This window comes from Penaeus japonicus, unplaced genomic scaffold (genome assembly GCF_977035675.1).
Source record: "Penaeus japonicus unplaced genomic scaffold, GWHDUDI00000001_assembly GWHDUDI00000010, whole genome shotgun sequence".
NCBI classification, from domain to species: domain Eukaryota; kingdom Metazoa; phylum Arthropoda; class Malacostraca; order Decapoda; family Penaeidae; genus Penaeus; species Penaeus japonicus.
The window spans coordinates 33,107,221-33,114,720 of NW_028234412.1; the positions used below are offsets into that span (position 1 = coordinate 33,107,221).

The 7,500-nt window shown below is 34.6% G+C and overlaps 1 protein-coding gene across 1 annotated transcript in view; it reads left to right on the forward strand.

The window, feature by feature from the left end:
- Positions 1-7,500, forward strand: part of LOC122251309 (G protein-coupled receptor dmsr-1-like) — a 40,471-nt gene that overhangs the window by 15,151 nt on the left and 17,820 nt on the right. The window lies entirely within an intron of this gene.

Sequence of the window (7,500 nt, forward strand, 5' to 3'; positions counted from 1 at the left end):
AATCAAGGTTGGTATTCTTGATCCAACAAGTTTCATTTAAATGAAATCAACAATCATTACCCATCGAGTTACTGGAGTTTTCTTTTCGTTACCTTTGGCATTCAGAAGATCTATTTCTGTGGAATAGATCGTCATGGCAGATTTAAATCCAGCATGAGGGAGAGAGATCTGCTGATTGCGGTCAAAGGAGAACCTAGTCGAGTTCTGGAACTATTAGAGGTAATTGGCTGCGGCCGCTTCAAGTCTCCGAATAGCCTGGGAATTCTTGATTTCTGATTGGCTGTGCTCTCTCTCTCTCTCGAGGTCTCTCTCTCTCTCTCTCTCTCTCTCTCTCTCTCTCTCTCTCTCTCTCTCTCTCTCTCTCTCTCTCTCTCTCTCTCATTATATCTCTTCATGCCCCTGTCATAAACGCACATCATTCATAAATACCTTTATGCATTTCTCTCTCTCTCTCTCTCTCTCTCTCTCTATCTATCTATCTCTCTCTCTCTCTCTCTCTCTCTCTATCTATCTATCTCTCTCTCTTTCTCTCTGTCCCTGTCACAAACACACATGCATACATAAATACCTTTATGCATCTCTCTCACTCTCTCTCTCTCTCTCTTTCTTTGACACAAACGCACATGCATACATAAATACCTTTATGCATCTCTCTCTCTCTTGTCTCTGTCGTCTCTCTCTCTCTTTCTCTCTCTCGTCTCTCTTTTTCTCTCTCTCTTCTTTTGCCTCTCTCTCTGTCTCTCCCTCTCTCTCTCTCTCTCTCTTCTTTCTTCCTCGTCTTACTCTATAGAGAGAGATAGAGGGCAATCATTACAGATAGATAGACAGATATGTGAGTATATCTATAACTAGCTATCGACTCTCATCTCATCTACGTCCCTTTTCCAATCGATTACTTTCTGCCCCGTCGCCCCCCCCCCCTCCCTTTCCCCCTCCCCCTTCCCCCTTCCCCCTCTTCTTCTCCTTCTACTCACTCTCTCCTTCCATTCGTTGCGTCTTCCACCTTAATGCGATTTCCTTCATACTTCACTCACAAAAATATTAAATTATGAAAATACGGACAAAGGTCAACATATAATATTGTCCCCCCCCCCCCACAAATTTGCATTAAATATGATAGAGGTTATGCAGAACTTTAGTCGTGTAATTAATTGTTTCAGAAATTTGAATCAAGTTTTGAATAATGGATTCCTAATCTCATAATTATTCTAGTTAGAAAATATCATCAACTTGATATAAAAATTGGTAGAAGGGTAACCTTAATAATCATTCTAACTTTCCCAGGCAGGGGTATAATTATCATCTAAGTTATCATCCGATATATTTTAAGATATTTAATTGGATATCTATCTCAAGATTTACCTCCAGCTAAGTTGAGTTTTAGAAAGAAAAAAAAAAGAGAAGATATTTGGGATATTTATATGTATGATCCCTTAAAGTGCAAAAGTCAATCTCAAGTTCTCGGTCCCAATAAGTCCATAAAAGAAACAAGATGAAACATGTTCTGTGTTTTCCGTTATACAATCAAGGTTGGTATTCTTGATCCAACAAGTTTCATTTAAATGTTATTTTCCCTCAACAATCATTATCCATCGAGTTACTGGAGTTTTCTTTTCGTTACCTTTGGCATTCTGAAGATCTATTTCTGTGGAATAGATCGTCATGGCAGATTTAAATCCAGCATGAGGGAGAGAGATCAGCTGATTGCGGTCAAAGGAGAACCTAGTCGAGTTCTGGAACTATTAGAGGTAATTGGCTGCGGCCGCTTCAAGTCTCCGAATAGCCTGGGAATTCTTGATTTCTGATTGGCTGTGCTCTCTCTCTCTCTCGAGGTCTCTCTCTCTCGAGGTCTCTCTCTCTCGAGGTCTCTCTCTCTCTCTCTCTCTCTCTCTCTCTCTCTCTCTCTCTCTCTCTCTCTCTCTCTTTATCTCTGCCCCTGTCATAAACGCACATGCATACATAAATACCTTTATGCATTTCTCTCTCTCTCTCTCTCTCTCTCTCTCTCTATCTATCTATCTCTCTCTCTCTCTCTCTCTCTCTCTATCTATCTATCTCTCTCTCTTTCTCTCTGTCCCTGTCACAAACACACATGCATACATAAATACCTTTATGCATCTCTCTCACTCTCTCTCTCTCTCTTTCTTTGACACAAACGCACATGCATACATAAATACCTTTATGCATCTCTCTCTCTCTCTCTCTCTCTCTCTCTCTCTCTCTCTCTCTCTCTCTCTCTCTCTCTCTCTCTCTCTCTCTCTCTCTCTCTCTCTCTCTCTCTCTCTCTCTCTCTCTCTCTCTCTTTCTTTCCTCGTTCTTACTCTATAGAGAGAGAGAGAGAGGCAGATATTTACAGATAGATAGACAGATATGTGAGTATATCTATAACTAGCTATCGACTCTCATCTCATCTACGTCCCTTTTCCAATCGATTACTTTCTGCCCCGTCGACCCCCCCCCCTCCCTTTCCCCCTCCCCCTTCCCCCTTCCCCCTCTTCTTCTCCTTCTACTCACTCTCTCCTTCCATTCGTTGCGTCTTCCACCTTAATGCGATTTCCTTCATACTTCACTGTGCACTTATCTGCTTTCCTCTTTTTCGTGAGTTGGTTCCCTCCTCCTGTTTTTTTTTTTTTCTTTCTTTCTTTCTTTCTTTCTTTCTCTTCTGATTCTTTGTTTTTATCTCTTCTTCGCGGATAAGTGGATTTGCTCTTTGATTGGATTTTTTTTTTTTATGTTCTACCCTTTTCACTCTCTGCCTATCTATCTGTCTGTTTGTCAGTGTATTCTTTCTCTATCTATCTATCTATCTATCTATCTCCCTCTCTCTATCTATCTATCTATCCCCCCCTTCACTCTCTCTCTCTCTCTCTCTCTCTCTCTCTCTCTCTCTCTCTCTCTCTCTCTCTCTCTCTCTCTCTCTCTCTCTCTCTCTCTCTCATTACTCCTCCTAAAGGGAAGGAAATTAGGTGTTGATCAGATAGGATATGAGGTCAAACAAGGCCATTTAGGGTCATAAGGTACATAGGAGCGAAAATAAGAGAAGAAAAAAATTGGGGGAGGATGGGGGGTGAAAAGAAGAGCGAAGGCGTAGGGAGGGGAGATTAGATAAGGGAGGGGGGGAGGGGAGGGGAGTAGGGTGGCAAGAGAAGATGAAGGTAAGAATGGGGGGGGGGGAGGCAAAGGAGAGGATGTAAGAGGGATTCTAGGAAAGGGGAGGGGGGACGGTGGGTGTTGGGTGGGGGGAGGGGGAGGGGATTAGGGAGGACGATGTAGGTAAATGACTACTTCTCGGGTGATTATGGTATATGCTTAAGATTAGCTTGAAAATGAGCCTTTCAGGGGCCTGTTATTTATTATTATTTATTATTATTATTATTATTATTATTTTCAAATTGTCACCCACTTTAGAGAACGATAGATTTTTAAACCTCTTTCGTGTTTTTTTTGTTTTTTTTTCTTTTTTCTTTTTTTTTTTTTTGTTCCAGATACGCGTGTTAGGAATCTGTTGTCGTATATTTGTTAATTTTATCATTAATAGCAGTAGTCAATCTTATCTTATCTTTTCAAAGACTAGTAATAATAACATTGGGATTATTACCATTGTTATGATCAATTTTATCATTATCATTATCGTTCTAAGTGCTATCTTCAATATCGTTATTAGTATTATCTTTAATATAATGCTTATCATTGTTATCATTATCCTTTTCGCCATCATTATCATTACTATTATCATCTTTGTTATCATCATTATTATTATTACTATTATCAATATCAACATTGTTATCATCATTATTATTATTACTATTATCAATATCAACATTGTTATCATCACTATGATTATTATTATCATTATCAATATCATTATCCTCGTTATTATCATCTTTACTATTTTGTTTATCTTATTATCATTGTTATTATTACTATTATTCTTGTCATTCGTATTGTCATTATCATCATCATCGTTAGTACTATCATTATTCTTACCAATTACCATCATTATTAGTGGTAGTGTTATAGTTTATATTACCATTGTTATTCTTTTTATATTGATCACTATTATTAGAATCATTTTCATAAATATCATTGTTGTTGTTGTCATGATTATTGTCATTAATGTTATCATTATTGACATTGTTATTATCATCATTATAATTATTATAATCATTTTCATTATCATCATTACTATTATTGTCAGCTTTATCATTAATATCACCATTATCATTATTCATTATTTCCCTTATCATTATCCTCATTATCATCATTATTGATATCACTGACTTCATTATTTTTATCATTACCATTTTTATCAAAATCATTGTTATCATCATTATTGCTATCATCGTTATCATTATCATCATCATTATTATCATCTTTATTATAATCATCAGCAGGAATTTTAGCATCATTAACTGTATGGTTACCTTTTTTTCCATTAATAATATTTTGCTTAATATCATTCTTCTTGCTATGATTATTAGTTTTGCTATTTCAATCTTTATCATCATCCCCATTATTATGGTTAGAATCATTAATGCATGATGATAATAGCAGTTGTTTTTACTATCATGATTAATATTATTATTATCAATGTTGTTTTTTATATAATCATTACTGCTATCATCATGAATAATATTACTAATACTTTCATTGTCAATATCATTTTAATTATTATTATTATTATCATTATCCTCATAATTATTATTGTTATCATTATCATTAGCAATAGTACTGTTTTACGTGATCATTATCATTACTTGTATAATCATTATCATTATTATCATCAATATTATGAACATTATTATTACCATCATTATATTTGTTATCATCAATAATATGTCTTGTTCTATCATCATCGCCATCATATTCATGTTAATTATTATCATTATTATTACGATTGTCATCATCATCATCATCACCATCATCATCATCATCATCATTATTATCATCATTATCATTATTATCAATAATTATAGTAGTATCATTATTACAATTATCATCATCATATTTAGTAGCAATTATAAGAGTAACATTATTAACGTAATGATAATTTAAATTATCTCTATAAAAAAATATTCGTTGAATGCCGTTAATATGTCGCTCTCTTTCCTTTTATAAATCATGGAAGGTAATGCAATCACGATGATGCTCACTCGCCCTTTCTTATGCCTTCTTCTGGCATTAATCTACAACATTCATTGAGCCGAAATTTCCCCTTGGCTTTGATGTAGTAGACATTTATTACACAATTTCCGCTGTGTCATGGGCACTATTCTGCTTGGCGGTGATTGGCTTGATACTCACTGACGTCATAGCATGGTGTCTGCTGATTGGTTAAGAGCTTTGAGGGATACGGAGGTATTATTATTATCATCTATAAGTTGTATTTTTTTGTTTTTATTGTTATCGACACTTTAACTATCATTGATATGATTATCATCATTGTTATTATTAGCATTATTAGCATAGCTATCATTATTATCATCACCATTACTATCATTATTATCATCACCATTACTATCATTATTATCATTACTATTATATGATATTACTATTAACATTATTATTATCATCATTATTATCATTGATGATATTATCATCATCGTTATTATCGTTATCATCAGCAGCAGCATTTTCATTATCTTTATTATTACAATAATTATCATGATCGTCATTATTATTATCATCGTTATTACTGTTGTTATGGTTGTTATTATTCATATTTCCTTCTCTCTCTCTATCAATCTCTCTCTCTCCATCTCTCTCTCAATCTCTCTCTCTCTCCCTCTCTTTATGTCTCCCTCACTTCTTCTTCCTCCTCCCTCGTTCCCTCTCTCCCCTTCTTCGTCCCATCTCTCACTTTCTTTCTCTGCACCAGATTTATTACTCAGTATTAAGACAAAGCTTCATCCTTTACAACTTTCCTCCACATGAGGAAATACGATCACCAGAATAATATCCGCGGTTGAAAGCTCCACGTTTTCGCCAAGTTTTTTTTTCAGTTAGCCATGCTAATTCGCGTGACTCTAACACCTACATAGAAAACGGGCAACCCCCCAAAAAACAAAGCGAAAAAATGAGTGTTATTCTTGGTTTAGTTTATTCGTTTAGGTTAATGGTAGGCATCTTGGAGGAGGAGGAGGCATAAGGGTGAATGTTTTGTTGTTTATAATAATATTAAAATAATGATGAAAATAACAATTATGGTGATAATCATAATAGTAGCAAAATCCTAGTTTCTGAAATGATTATATCAAAATAAAACTAAATAACACCAAATTCAAAATGAAGTTAATAAAAAAACAAAACAATACCGCTCTTCTTACCATCAATGACAATAAAGATGAAACAGGAAAATGCAATAAAAACAAAAAAAATGACTCTTTGAATAATACTTATTCCTATAATGACTGGTAATATAATTTGGGTCTTTTAAAGTGAATTATGGGAAGCCGGTTCGTGTAATGAGTTGATTAAGTGTTACTCATGTACTACAAAGTTCGGTTAATTACATTCCAGAGTGAGCGTGCACTAACGGTAATGGTGATAATGATAATGATAGAAATGATGATGATAAAGATGACAATATTAATGATAAGGATGATGAAGATGATGATGATGATCATGATAATAATAATAACGATAATAATAATAACAACAATAATAATAATGATAACGATAATAATGATAATGATAATAATATTAATAATAATGATAACAAGAATGATAATAATGATAACAATAATGATAACAATAATGCTAATAATGATAATATTAATGATAATGATGATAATAACATTATCATTATCACCAATAATGGCTTTGTTGTTTACCCTAATATGATAAAACTTCTTATCTCTTGGCCAGAGGTGATCAATCATCAGCGATCGATCAAAGAGACTAAAAGTTCAGCCCATTTACGACTTTTCTAAGGCATGGCCAGAAGATTTATTGCCTTTTTCATTTAGAACGCTGTCTACTATTTTATTTAAATTAGGATTTTTTGAGTGAATAAGTTTTTTTTTTTTTTTTTTTTTTGGTGTGTTCTTTTTTATTTTGTTAAATACGATGTACATTTTCACATTTTAAGGTTTCTTCTACACGAGTATGTGATAATACTGTCTAAGGATAATCTGATTTCACCAACTTGTAAGTTAAATAAAAAATGAATGTTTAATGAAGATATGTACATTTGTGGAAATCATATCTTATGTGAATGCGTTCATTTTTCAACAAAAATTGCCCTAATGTTACATATGGGCGAATCTTACATTCGGGATCTGAAAGTGCCATTTGCGAACCGAGAAGCCCGCCTCTTTTGAGTGAACGGAGCCGTATCAACCGGCTCGCTTGAGAGAGCCGGAAATGCCATGACTAACAATGGCAACAAGCCTAACGATACCCTTGACAATAAGAGCGCTGGCGAAGTGACGGCACAAAGGTGACCCTCTCACTGCCACAGGGACGTTTCACGATAATTGCATCCGCGATTCACCTGAA